General features: G+C 42.3%; 1 protein-coding gene across 3 annotated transcripts in view; it reads left to right on the forward strand.

The window, feature by feature from the left end:
* The window catches only part of LOC133543923 (FERM, ARHGEF and pleckstrin domain-containing protein 2-like), a 183,772-nt gene that overhangs the window by 57,571 nt on the left and 113,701 nt on the right, over positions 1–12,500 (forward strand). The gene's annotated exons all lie outside the window — the stretch shown is intronic.

Consider the following 12,500-nt stretch of genomic DNA (forward strand, 5'->3'; position numbering starts at 1 on the left):
GATTTCGATCTAACAAAGGTCTTAACTCATTCTCTTTCTATGCCACATCAATGTGGAATGCACTCCCAACAGGTATAAAAGTAAGTGCATCTCTATATTCCTTCAAAAGCGCTCTAAAACAACACCTCCAGGCAACTTCAACACTTTACTAATACCCTCCTCCATTCACATCCCAACTCCCCGGATTATAAACAACTCAAATGTACTTCTAATGTATATACTTGTTCTTATGCTATGTGAACTCACTATGTTCTCTGCTGGCTGTACATATCCTACTAAATAAGACCTACACTGTTTCAATGTCCACATTTCTCTGTTGATGCAATTGTTGATGACTGAACTTCTGAAGGGGGACCGGAGGGTGTGTTCCAACTATCGTGGGATCACACTCCTCAGCCTTTCCCGGTAAGGTTTATTCAGGTGTACTGGAGAGGAGGCTACGTCGGATAGTCGAACCTCGGATTCAGGAGGAACAGTGTGGTTTTCGTCCTGGTCGTGGAACTGTGGACCAGCTCTATACTCTCCGCAGGGTTCTTGAGGGTGCATGGGAGTTTGCCCAACCAGTCTACATGTGCTTGGTGGACTTGGAGAAGGCATTCGACCGTGTCCCTCGGGAAGTCCTGTGGGGAGTGGGGAGAGTATGGGGTATCGGACTGTCTTATTGTGGCGGTCCACTCCCTGTATGATCAGTGCCAGAACTTGGTCCGCATTGCCGGCAGTAAGTCGAACACATTTCCAGTGAGAGTTGGACTCCGCCAAGGCTGTCCTTTGTCACCGATTCTGTTCATAACTTTTATGGACAGAATTTCTAGGCGCAGTCAAGGCGTTGAGGGGTTCCGGTTTGGTGACCGCAGGATTAGGTCTCTGCTTTTTGCAGATGATGTGGTCCTGATGGCTTCATCTGACCGGGATCTTCAGCTCTCACTGGATCGGTTTGCAGCCGAGTGTGAAGCGACCGGAATGAGAATCCGAGTCCATGGTTCTCGCCCGGAAAAGGGTGGAGTGCCATCTCCGGGTTGGGGAGGAGACCCTGCCCCAAGTGGAGGAGTTCAAGTACCTAGGAGTCTTGTTCACGAGTGAGGGAAGAGTGGATCGTGAGATCGACAGGCGGATCGGTGCGGCGTCTTCAGTAATGCGGACGTTGTACCGATCCGTTGTGGTGAAGAAGGAACTGAGCCGGAAGGCAAATCTCTCAATTTACCGGTCGATCTACGTTCCCATCCTCACCTATGGTCATGAGCTTTGGGTCATGACCGAAAGGATAAGATCACGGGTACAAGCGGCCCAAATGAGTTTCCAGGTCTCTCCCTTAGAGATAGGGTGAGAAGCTCTGCCATCCGGGAGGAACTCAAAGTAAAGCCGCTGCTCCTCCACATGGAGAGGAGCCAGATGAGGTGGTTCGGGCATCTGGTCAGGATGCCACCCGAACGCCTCCCTAGGGAGGTGTTTAGGGCACGTCCAACCGGTAGGAGGCCATGGGGAAGACCCAGGACACGTTGGGAAGACTGTCTCCCGGCTGGCCTGGGAACGCCTCGGGATCCCCTGGGAAGAGCTAGACAAAGTGGCTGGGGAGAGGGAAGTCTGGGCTTCCCTGCTTAGGCTGTTGCCCCCGCGACCCGACCTCGGATAAGCAGAAGATGATGGATGGATGGATGTCTTAATTGCAACACTGTTTTTTTGTTTTTTCATTTTGTGCTGAAAGCACAAGGTAAATATGTGAGGTCACAGTTCCAAAAAAGCATGTCCGGTTAGCAAGTACGAAAAAAGAATGTTCGCAGGGACAGCTAGATTTATACGTACCGAGGGATCGAAACTGTTAAATAATGAAGTAAAGAAATGTGAACAGTTGTTACCTTGAAATGTGGCTTTCGATACATTTCACGTTCGTTTTTCTCTCTATTTTTATCTTGAATATTATGCGAAATAACGACCGCAAAGAAAACGATTTTGGAGATATCTGTTTTTGCGAGATATCATAATTTGGATATATCTGCTTTTGACGTAAAACCACATCAAACACTCTTACTTGAAAGCCATTCATTACATCAGCATTTTTTAAAAGTTTAGGCTTTCATGACTTGCGTATATTGATATTAAATAAACCATTGCACGCTTGTACATGTACCGACAACACCAGCAGGCAGGAAATCGTTAATATACAGAATCGGTCCAAATGGATTTATCTGCTTTTGCATATGAACTCTTCACTTGTTCTTATGCTATGTGAACTCACTATGTTCTCTGCTGGCTGTACATGTCCTACTAAGTCACACCTACACTGTTTCAATATCCACATTTCTCTGTTCATGCAATTGTTGATGACTGAAGTTCTGATATCAACCAAAGCTCCTCATCCCACCCCCCGGATTGTAAATAATTCAATCAATGCCTTCAAAAGACTCCGGCTTATTAGTGATTCCTAGAGCTCAAAAATAGTCTGCGGGCTATAGAGCGTTTTCCGTTCGGGCTCCAGTACTCTGGAATGCCCTCCCGGTAACAGTTCGAGATGATACCTCAGTAGAAGCATTTAAGTCTCACCTTAAAACTCATCTGTATACTCTAGCCTTTAAATAGACCTCCTTTTTAGACCAGTTGATCTGCCGCTTCTTTTCTTTCTCCTATGTCCCCTCCTCCCTTGTGGAGGGGGTCCGGTCCGATGACCATGGATGAAGTACTGGCTGTCCAGAGTCGAGACCCAGGATGGACCGCTCGTCTGGACCCAGGATGTACCGCTCGCCTGTATCGGTTGGGGACATCTCTACGCTGCTGATCCGCTTGAGATGGTTTCCTGTGGACGGGACTCTCGCTGCTGTCTTGGAGCCACTATGGATTGAACTTTCACAGTATCATGTTAGACCCGCTCGACATCCATTGCTTTCGGTCCCCTAGGGGGGGGGGGGTTGCCCACATCTGAGGTCCTCTCCAAGGTTTTCTCATAGTCAGCATTGTCACTGGCGTCCCACTGGATGTGAATTCTCCCTGCCCACTGGGTGTGAGTTTTCCTTGCCCTTTTGTGGGTTCTTCCGAGGATGTTGTAGTCGTAATGATTTGTGCAGTCCTTTTGAGACATTTGTGATTTGGGGCTATATAAATAAACATTGATTGATTGATTAATTGATTGGTCCGGAGGACAACACGTCCATAGTTTCCAAAAACAATTTGAAATGTGGACTCGTCAGACCACAGAAAACTTTTCCACTTTGCATCAGTCAATCTTAGATGAGCGAAGCCGGCGGCGTTTCTGGGTGTTGTTGATAATTGGCTTTGACTTTGCATAGTAGAGTTTTACTTTGGTCGCTACAGATGTAGCGACCAACTGTAGTTATTGACAGTTGTTTTCTGAAGTGTTCCTGACCCCATGTGGTGATATCCTTTACACACTGATGTGGCTTTTTAATGACGTACCGCCTGAGGGATCCAAGGTGCGTAATATCATGGCTTACTTGCAGTGATTTCTCCAGATTCTCTGAAACTTTTGATGATATCACGGAGCGTAGATGGTGAAATCCCTAAATTCCTTGCGATAGCTGCTTGAGAAATGTCGTTCCTAAACAATTTGCTCAGGTGGGTGCCATGGTCGGGTATAAAAGCAGCTTCCGGGAAATGCTCGGTCGTTCACAAACAAGGACGGGGCGAGGGTCGCCATTTTGTCAACAAATGCCTGAGCAAATTGTTTAGGAACGACATTTCTCAAGCAGCTATTGCAAGGAATTTAGGGATTTCACCATCTACGCTCCGTGATATCATCAAAAGGTTCAGAGAATCTGGAGATATCACTGCACGTAAGCCATGATATTGGGTGTGAGTTTTCCTTGCCCTTTTGTGGGTTCTTCCGAGGATGTTGTAGTCGTAATGATTTGTGCAGTCCTTTGAGACATTTGTGATTTGGGGCTATATAAATAAACATTGATTGATTGAAAGTGCTTGATTTTCGCTATTTGCGATGCGACCGTCCAATTCCCTGTGACGTCATACAGTGCTGCCAATACAAACAACATGGCGGATAGCACAGCAAGATATAGCGACATTAGCTCGGATTCAGACTCGGATTTCAGCGGCTTAAGCGATTCAACAGATTACGCATGTATTGAAACAGATGGTCGGAGTATGGCGGCAGATAGCGAAAACGAAATTGAAGAAGAAGCTGAAGCTATTGAGCGAATAGCTATTGACGCTATTCGGCCATAGCGTGGGTGTACCTAATGAAGTGGCTGCCTTATTAGCATCGCCGGTAAAATGTGCGGACCAAACGATCAGGACTTTCGCATCTTGTGACACTGGAGGAACTTAAATCCGTCGATTGGTAAGTGTTTGTTTCACATTAAATGTGGGTATCTAGTTTCAAATGTTCTTCCGAGGATGTTGTAGTCGTAATGATTTGTGCAGTCCTTTGAGACATTTGTGATTTGGGGCTAAATAAATAAACATTGATTGATTGATTGATACATACTATGATGATTAACTTGTGTGATGACTGTATTATGCTGATAGTATATATTTGTACCATGAATTGATTAACGTGGACCCCGACTTAAACAAGTTGAAAAACTTATTGGGGTGTTAGCATTTAGTGGTCAATTGTACGGAATATGTACTGTACTGTGCAATCTACTAATAAAAAACAGTATCAATCAATCAAGTTTCGACTTAAACCAAAGTTGTAAGTGGGGTTTTAGCGTAAGTACACATTAAAAAGTTAGCTTCATCCGTCAGGAAAAACATTCATTTTGTCCTTCACTTCGTCTTCCTCGGAGTTACTAAAAGGAGGTCAGACCTTCCAGTGAACGAATCCGTGACATATCTGCTGGAACTGAACCTTGCACCAGGTTGTCAAGTCAGACAAGACACCTCAAAATGTTCCTGGAGTTTCCTGTCTGGTTTGTGAGTTTTAAACCGGGTCCAACACGACCCGTGGAAAATATTCCCTAGCAGATTCAGTTCACTGGTTTTTTTGGGGGGGTTGGCTGAAATCTGAGCCTGTGTGTGGACTCATGGAGGAAGGAGGATTCCACAGCATCGTGTAGAAATGTTTAAAACCATTCGACATCAATGTTATGAAGAGAAGTTCCTCCAATACTTTCACTAATGTCTTTTTCTAAAGCCTTGTTCAAAATACTACTTTACATTACAACCAGATGTTCGAGGCTGTCATTTCCTACCAAAAGTTGAACTACAAATCCAAACCTCAAGTGACTCAAGTTGTAATTAGTCCTTAGTTTGGTGAAAGTAATCCCCAGAGAGCCAAGCTTAGCCAGGCTTGCTGCTGGCGTGTTCACACCAGTTGTCTTTTCCAGGCTGGTCTAAGTCCAGAACCACCAGGAGAGCATTCCTGTCTTGTGTAGAACTAAACTCTGAAAGTACAATCTTCGGATTCTGTGGATGAAATACTTTCAGTTGTCACAATTCAATCAAAGTGTTTTCAGGCTGGATTAAGGTTGAGGTCTGTCTCACATCCTCAGGACAACTGTTCCAGGTTTTAGGAGCGTAGAAGTTTCATGATGTTTGGTTGTGACTCTGGACACCAGCAGAAGACCACTCATATGGTTCTAACATCTCAGAGATGTAAATTGGCTTTAAGTTGGGTTTAACTTCTGACTTGCACCAAAACCCCACTTACAACTTTGGTTTAAGTTGGGGATAAATTACAACTTACACAAAAACCTGACTTACATTTTTGTTTTAAGTTGGGTATAACTTTCCGACTTACACTAAAACCTGACTTCCATCTTTGGTTTAAGTTGGGTGTAAGTTTCGAATTACGCTAAAACCCACCTTACAACTCTGGTTTAAGTTGGGTATAACTTCCGACTTACGCTAAAACCCGCCTTACAACTTTGGTTTAAGTTGGGTATAACTTCCGACTTACACTAAAACCCGACTTAGAACTTTGGTTTAAGTTGGGTGTAAGTTCCAACTTAACCTAAAACCCGACTTCCAATTTTGGTTTAAGTTGGGTGTAAGTTTCGACTTACACTAAAACCCGACCCACAACTTTGGTTTAAGTTGGGTATAAGTTTTGAATTACGCTAAAACCCGCCTTGCAACTTTGGTTTAAGTTGGGTATAACTTCCGACTTACACTAAAACCCGACTTAGAACTTTGGTTTAAGTTTGGTGTAAGTTCCAACTTAACCTAAAACCCGACTTCCAATTTTGGTTTAAGTTGGGTGTAAGTTTAGACTTACAACTTTGGTTTAAGTTTGGTATAAATTTTGACTCACACTAAACCCGACTTCCAAATTTGGTTTAGGTTTGATACAACTCTCTAGTTACACTAAAACTCGACTTCCAACTTTGGTTTAAGATGGGTACAAGTTCCGACTTATACTGAAACCCAACTTCCAACTTTGGTTTAAGTTGGTTATAAATTTTGACTTGCACTAAAACCCGACTTCGAACTTTGATTTATGTTGTGGATTATTTCCGACTTACACTAAAACCTGACTTTCAACTTTGGTTTAAGTCAGCTATAAATCCCGACTTAAACCAAAGTTGTAAGTTGGGTTTCAGTGTAAGTTTGGTTTAAGTTCCGACTTACATTAAAACCCAATTTACAACTTTGGTTTAAGTTCGGTATGAATTTTGACTTGCACTAAAACCCGACTTACAACTTTGGTTTAAGTTTGGTTTAAATCCCGACTTAAACCAAAGTTGTAAGTTTCGTATAAATTCCGACTTACATTAAAACCCAACTTACAACTTTGGTTTAAGTTGGGTATGAATTCAGACTTGCACTAAAACCCGACTTCCAACTTTGGTTTAAGTTGGGTATAAATCCTGACTTACACTAAAACCCAACTTACTACTTTGGTTTAAGATGGGTGTAAAATCCAACTTACATGAAAACCCGATTTCCAAGTTTGGTTTAAGATTGATACAAATCCCGACTTACACTGAAACCCGACCTACAACTTTGGTTTAAATTGGGTATACATTTTTACTTAAACCAAAGTTGTAAGTCGGGTTTTAGTGTAAGTCTAAACTTATACCCAACTTAGATTCAGATTCAGTTGATAAAATCCTCTCAGTTGTCACAATTAAATCAAAGTGTTTTCTGGCTGGATTTGAACATTGCCAACGTTGAAGACTATTCTAGATTTTAGGAGCGTAGAAGTGTCACGATGTTCGGTTCTGACTGAGCATCAGCAGGAGACCACTCCCAGGGTTCTCAGAGTGGGAGATGGTTCATATGGTTCTAACATGTCAAATGTTTTTTGGCTCTAAGTTGGGTATAACTTCCGACTTACACCAAAACCTGACTTACAACTTTGGTTTAAGTTGGGTTTAAATGTTGGTATATATTCAAAACAGATAAGGAACTGGCCAAAACAGTATGTTAACTATTTTATTTAAGGACAAAATTGCAATAAGAAACATATGTTTAATGTACCTTAGGATTTTTTTTGTTAAGGTGTAAGTCGGGATTTATATCAAACTTAAACCAAACCTAATGTAGAGCGAAAACAGCCCCTCTCGCCCAGAATGCAGCACAGCTGGTTCTTTAAAACGGATAAAGAACTGGTCAAAACAGTATGTTCACTATTGTATTTAAAGACAAAATCGCAATAAGAAACATATGTTTAATGTACCCTACGATTTTTTGTTAAGTTGTAAGTGGGGATATATATCAAACTTAAACCAAACCAAACCTAATGTAGAGCGAAAAAAGCCCCATTTGCCCAGGAAGTAGCACAGCTGCTTCTTCAAAACGGATAAAGAACTGGCCAAAACAGTATGTTCGCTATTTTATTTACGGACAAAATTACAATAAAAAACATGTTTAATGTACCCTAGGATTTTTTCTTAAGGTGTAAGTCGGGATATATATCAAACTTAAACCAAAGTTTTAGGTCGGGTTTTAGTGTAAGTCGAGATTTATATCAAACTTAAACCAAAGTTGTAAGTCGGGATTTATATCAAACTTAAACCAAACCTAATGTAGAGCAAAAACAGCCCCTCTTGCCCAGAAAGTAGCGCGACTGCTTCTTCAAAAAGGTTAAAGAACTGGCCAAAACAGTATGTTAACTATTTTATTTACGGACAAATTTGCAATAAGAAACATATGTTTAATGTACCCTACGATTTTTTGTTAAGGTGTAAGTCGGGATATATACATCAAACTTAAACCAAACCAAACCTAATGTAGAGCGAAAACAGCCCCCTCTTGCCCAGGATACAGCGCAGCTGCTTCTTCAAAACTGATAAAGAACTGGCCAAAACAGTATGTTCACTATTTTATTTACAGACAAAATTGCAATAAGAAACATATGTTTAATGTACCCTACGATTTTTTGTTAAACCAAAAGTTGGCAGTCGGGTTTTAGCGTAAGTCGGAACTTATACCAAACTTAAACCAAAGTTTTAAGTCGGGTTTTAGTGTAAGTCGGGATTTATATCAAACTTAAACCAAAAGTTGACAGTCGGGTTTTAGTGTAAGTCGGAATTTATACCAAACTTAAACCAAAGTTGTAAGTCGGGATTTATATCAAACTTAAACCAAACCTAATGTAGAGCGAAAACAGCCCCCTCTTGCCCAGGATTGACCGCGGCTGCTTCTTCAAAACTGATAATGAACTGGCCAAAACAGTATGTTCGCTATTTTATTTACGGACAAATTTGCAATAAGAAACATATGTTTAATGTACCCTAGGATTTTTTGTTAAGGTGTAAGTTGGAATTTATAGCAATCTTAAACCAAAAGTTGGCAGTCGGGTTTTAGTGTAAGTCGGAATTTATACCAAACTTAAACCAGAGTTGTAAATCAGGTTTTAGTGTAAGTCGATTTAGATCAAACTTAAACCAAACCTAATGAAGAGCGAAAACAGCTCCTCTCGCCCAGAAAGTAGCACAGCTGCTTCTTCAAAACGGATTATGAACTGGCCAAAACAGTATATGCAATAAAAAACATGTTAAATGTACTCTTGGATTTTTGTTAAAGTAATGCCAATTTTTTTTGTGGTCCCCTTTTATCTAGCATTTTAGCAATGTACCAAAACATATGGAGACAGCCCTAGTTCGCATTACCAGCTTATTTGGCTCGTTTTAAAAGTTCATACACCCAAAAGTTAGCAGTTAGAGGGGTTGGTAAACAAAGGTTCCGTTGTACTGCCTACAAACATTTCGGACGTTTTCCTAAAATTTAGAGATGTCTGATAATATCGGGCTGCAGATATTATCGGCCAATAAATGCTTTAAAATGTAGTATCGAAAACTATCGGTATCCGTATCAAAAAGTAAAATTTCTGACTATTTAAAACGCCGCTGTGTACACGGCCGTAGGGGGAAGTACAGAGGGCCAATAAACCTATAAAGGCACTGCCTTCGCGTGCCGGCTCAGTCACATAATATCTACAGCTTTTCACACACACACACAAGTGAATGCAATATAAACTTAAACAATTAAAGTATCGGTATATGCAGTATAAACATCTTTAACACAGTTACAAATATGCGCCACACTGGGAACCCACACCAAACAAGAATGACAAACACATTTCGGGAGAACATCCGCACCGTAACACAACATAAATGCATCCGAACAAATACCCAGAACCCCTTTCAGCACTAACTCTTCCGGGATGCTACAATAGTCTGCACCCCCTCTCCAAGGCCCAGGCTAAGACTGATTTTTTTTAAATTTCATTTTAATCTTCTATAATCTTCTGTATCTCATCTTTTTTTGTAAGGGGCGCTGGAAGCCGGCAGACCCGTCAGCGATCCTGTTCTGTCTCCCTGTAATGTTTGTCTGATCTTGAATGGGATTGTGCTGAAAATTGTAATTTTCCTGACGGAATGAATAAAGTACTATCTAATCTAATCTAATCTAATATACACCCCCCGCTACACCTGCACCTCAACCACACCCACCTCAACCTCCTCATGCTGTCTTAGGGAGAGCATGTCCCAAATTCCAAGCTACTGTTGTGAGGCATGTTAAAAAACAATAATGCACTTTGTGACTTCAACAATAAATATGGCAGTGCCTTGTGGGCATTTTTTTTCCCCGTAACTTGAGTTGATTTATTTTGGGAAAACCTTATTAAATGGGTTGTACTTGTATAGCGCTTTTCTACCTTCAAGGTACTCAAAGCGCTTTGACACTACTTCCACATTCACACACACTGATGGAGGGAGCTGCCATGCAAGGCACCAATCAGGAGCAAGGGTGAAGTGTCTTGCTCAGGACACAACGGACGTGGCGAGGTTGGTACTAGGTGGGGATTGAACCAGGGACCCTCGGGTTGCGCACGGCCACTCTCCCACTGCGCCACGCCGTCCCTTTGTTACATCGTTTAATGCATCCACAGCAAAATTAGACATAATAATGTGTTCGTTCCACGACTGTATATATTGGTATCGGTTGATATCGTGATCGGTAATCAAGATTTTGACAATATCGAAATATCGGCAAAAAAGCCATTATCGGACATCTCTACTAAAATTGTTCTGAAACCTTGGTCAAATTACAATAAAACTGTATTTTTTTGTGGGGCGGTATAGCTCGGTTGGTAGAGCGGCCGTGCCAGCAACTTGAGGGTTGCAGGTTCGATTCCTGCTTCTGCCATCCTAGTCACTGCTGTTGTGTCCTTGGGCAAGACACTTTACCCACCTGCTCCCAGTGCCACCCACATTGGTTTAAATGTAACTTAGATATTGGGTTTCACTATGTAAAGCGCTTTGAGTCACTCGAGAAAAGCGCTATATAAATATAATTCACTTCACTTCACATTTCGGGAGAACATCCGCACTGTAACACAACATAAATGCTTCAGAACAAATACCCAGAACCCCTTTCAGCACTAACTCTTCCGGGATGCTACAATATACACCCCCCCCCCCCCCCCGCTACACCTGCACCTTAACCACACCCACCTCAACCTCCTCATGCTGTCTTAGGGAGAGCATGTCCCAAATTCCAAGCTGCTGTTGTGAGGCATGTTAAAAAACAATAATGCACTTTGTGACTTCAATAATAAATATGGCAGTGCCTTGTGGGCATTTTTTTTTCCCGTAACTTGAGTTGATTTATTTTGGGAAAACCTTATTAAATGGGTTGTACTTGTATAGCGCTTTTCTACCTTCAAGGTACTCAAAGCGCTTTGACACTACTTCCTCATTCACACACACATTCACACACTGATGGAGGGAGCTGCCGTGCAAGGCACCAATCAGGAGCAAGGGTGAAGTGTCTTGCTCAGGACACAACGGACGTGGCGAGGTTGGTACTAGGTGGGGATTGAACCAGGGACTCTCGGGTTGCGCACGGCCACTCTTCCACTGCGCCACGCCGTCCCTTTGTTACATTGTTGAATGCATCCTCAGCAAAATTAGACATAATAATGTGTTCGTTCCACGACTGTATATATTGGTATCGGTTGATATCGTAATCGGTAATTAAGAGTTTGACAATTTCGAAATATCGGCAAAAAAGCCATTATCGGACATCTCTACTAAAATTGTTCTTAGACTCTGTTACATATGCAACAATGGGAAAAGTCAGAGCAACTCAGCACAGATCTGAAAAAAAACAAAAACGAATCGTTGACTTAAACAAGTCAGGAAAGTCACTTGGAGCCATTTCAAAGAAGCTTAAGGTTTCAAGAGCAACTGTGCAGACAATTGTTTGTAAGTATAAAGTGCATGGCACTGTTTTGTCACTGCCACAATCAGGATGATCAATAGTCAACCCAGAATCACCAAAAAGCAGGTCTGCAATGAATTGGAATATGCTGGAACACAGGTGTCAGTGTCCACAGGCAAGCGTATTTTGCATTGCCATAGACTGAGAGTCTACCATGCAAGAAGGAAGCCCTTTCTCCAGAAGCGACACCTTATGGCTCGTCCAAAGTTTGCTGCTGATCACATTAACAAAGATAACATCTTCTGGAGGAAAGTATTGTGGTCAGATTAAACACAAATTAAGCAGTTTGGCCACAATACCCAGCAATATGTTTGGAGGAGAAAAAGTGAGCCCTTCAATCCCAGGAACACCACACCGACTGTCCAGCATGGAGGTGGTAGTATTATGCTCTGGGCCTGACAGTGCATGTCAAGGCCCGTCTGAAGTTTGCTAGATAGCATTTGGATGATTCAGAAGAGTATTGGGACGGCGTGGCGCAGTGGAAGAGTGGCCGTGCGCAACCTGAGGGGTCACTCGTTCAAATCCCACCTAGAACCAACCTCGTCACGTCCGTTGTGTCCTGAGCAAGACACTTTGCCCTTGCTCCTGATGGGTGCTGGTTGGCGCCTTGCATGGCAGCTCCCTCCATCAGTGTGTGAATGTGTGTGTGAATGGGTAAATGTGGAAGTAGTGTCAAAGCGCTTTGAGTACCTTGAAGGTAGAAAAGCGCTATACAAGTACAACCCATTTATTTATCATTTATTTAAAAAATGGCAAGCAGGAAGTGTTTTTGCAGTGAAAGACTCGCCAAAGAGTGGAAGAATGCAGACAACTTGGAGTATTTTCTTAAAAAGACTTTGCTGATGTCCAAGCACTTGAGC

This window comes from Nerophis ophidion, linkage group LG26, assembly GCF_033978795.1.
Source record: "Nerophis ophidion isolate RoL-2023_Sa linkage group LG26, RoL_Noph_v1.0, whole genome shotgun sequence".
Lineage (NCBI taxonomy): Eukaryota > Metazoa > Chordata > Actinopteri > Syngnathiformes > Syngnathidae > Nerophis > Nerophis ophidion.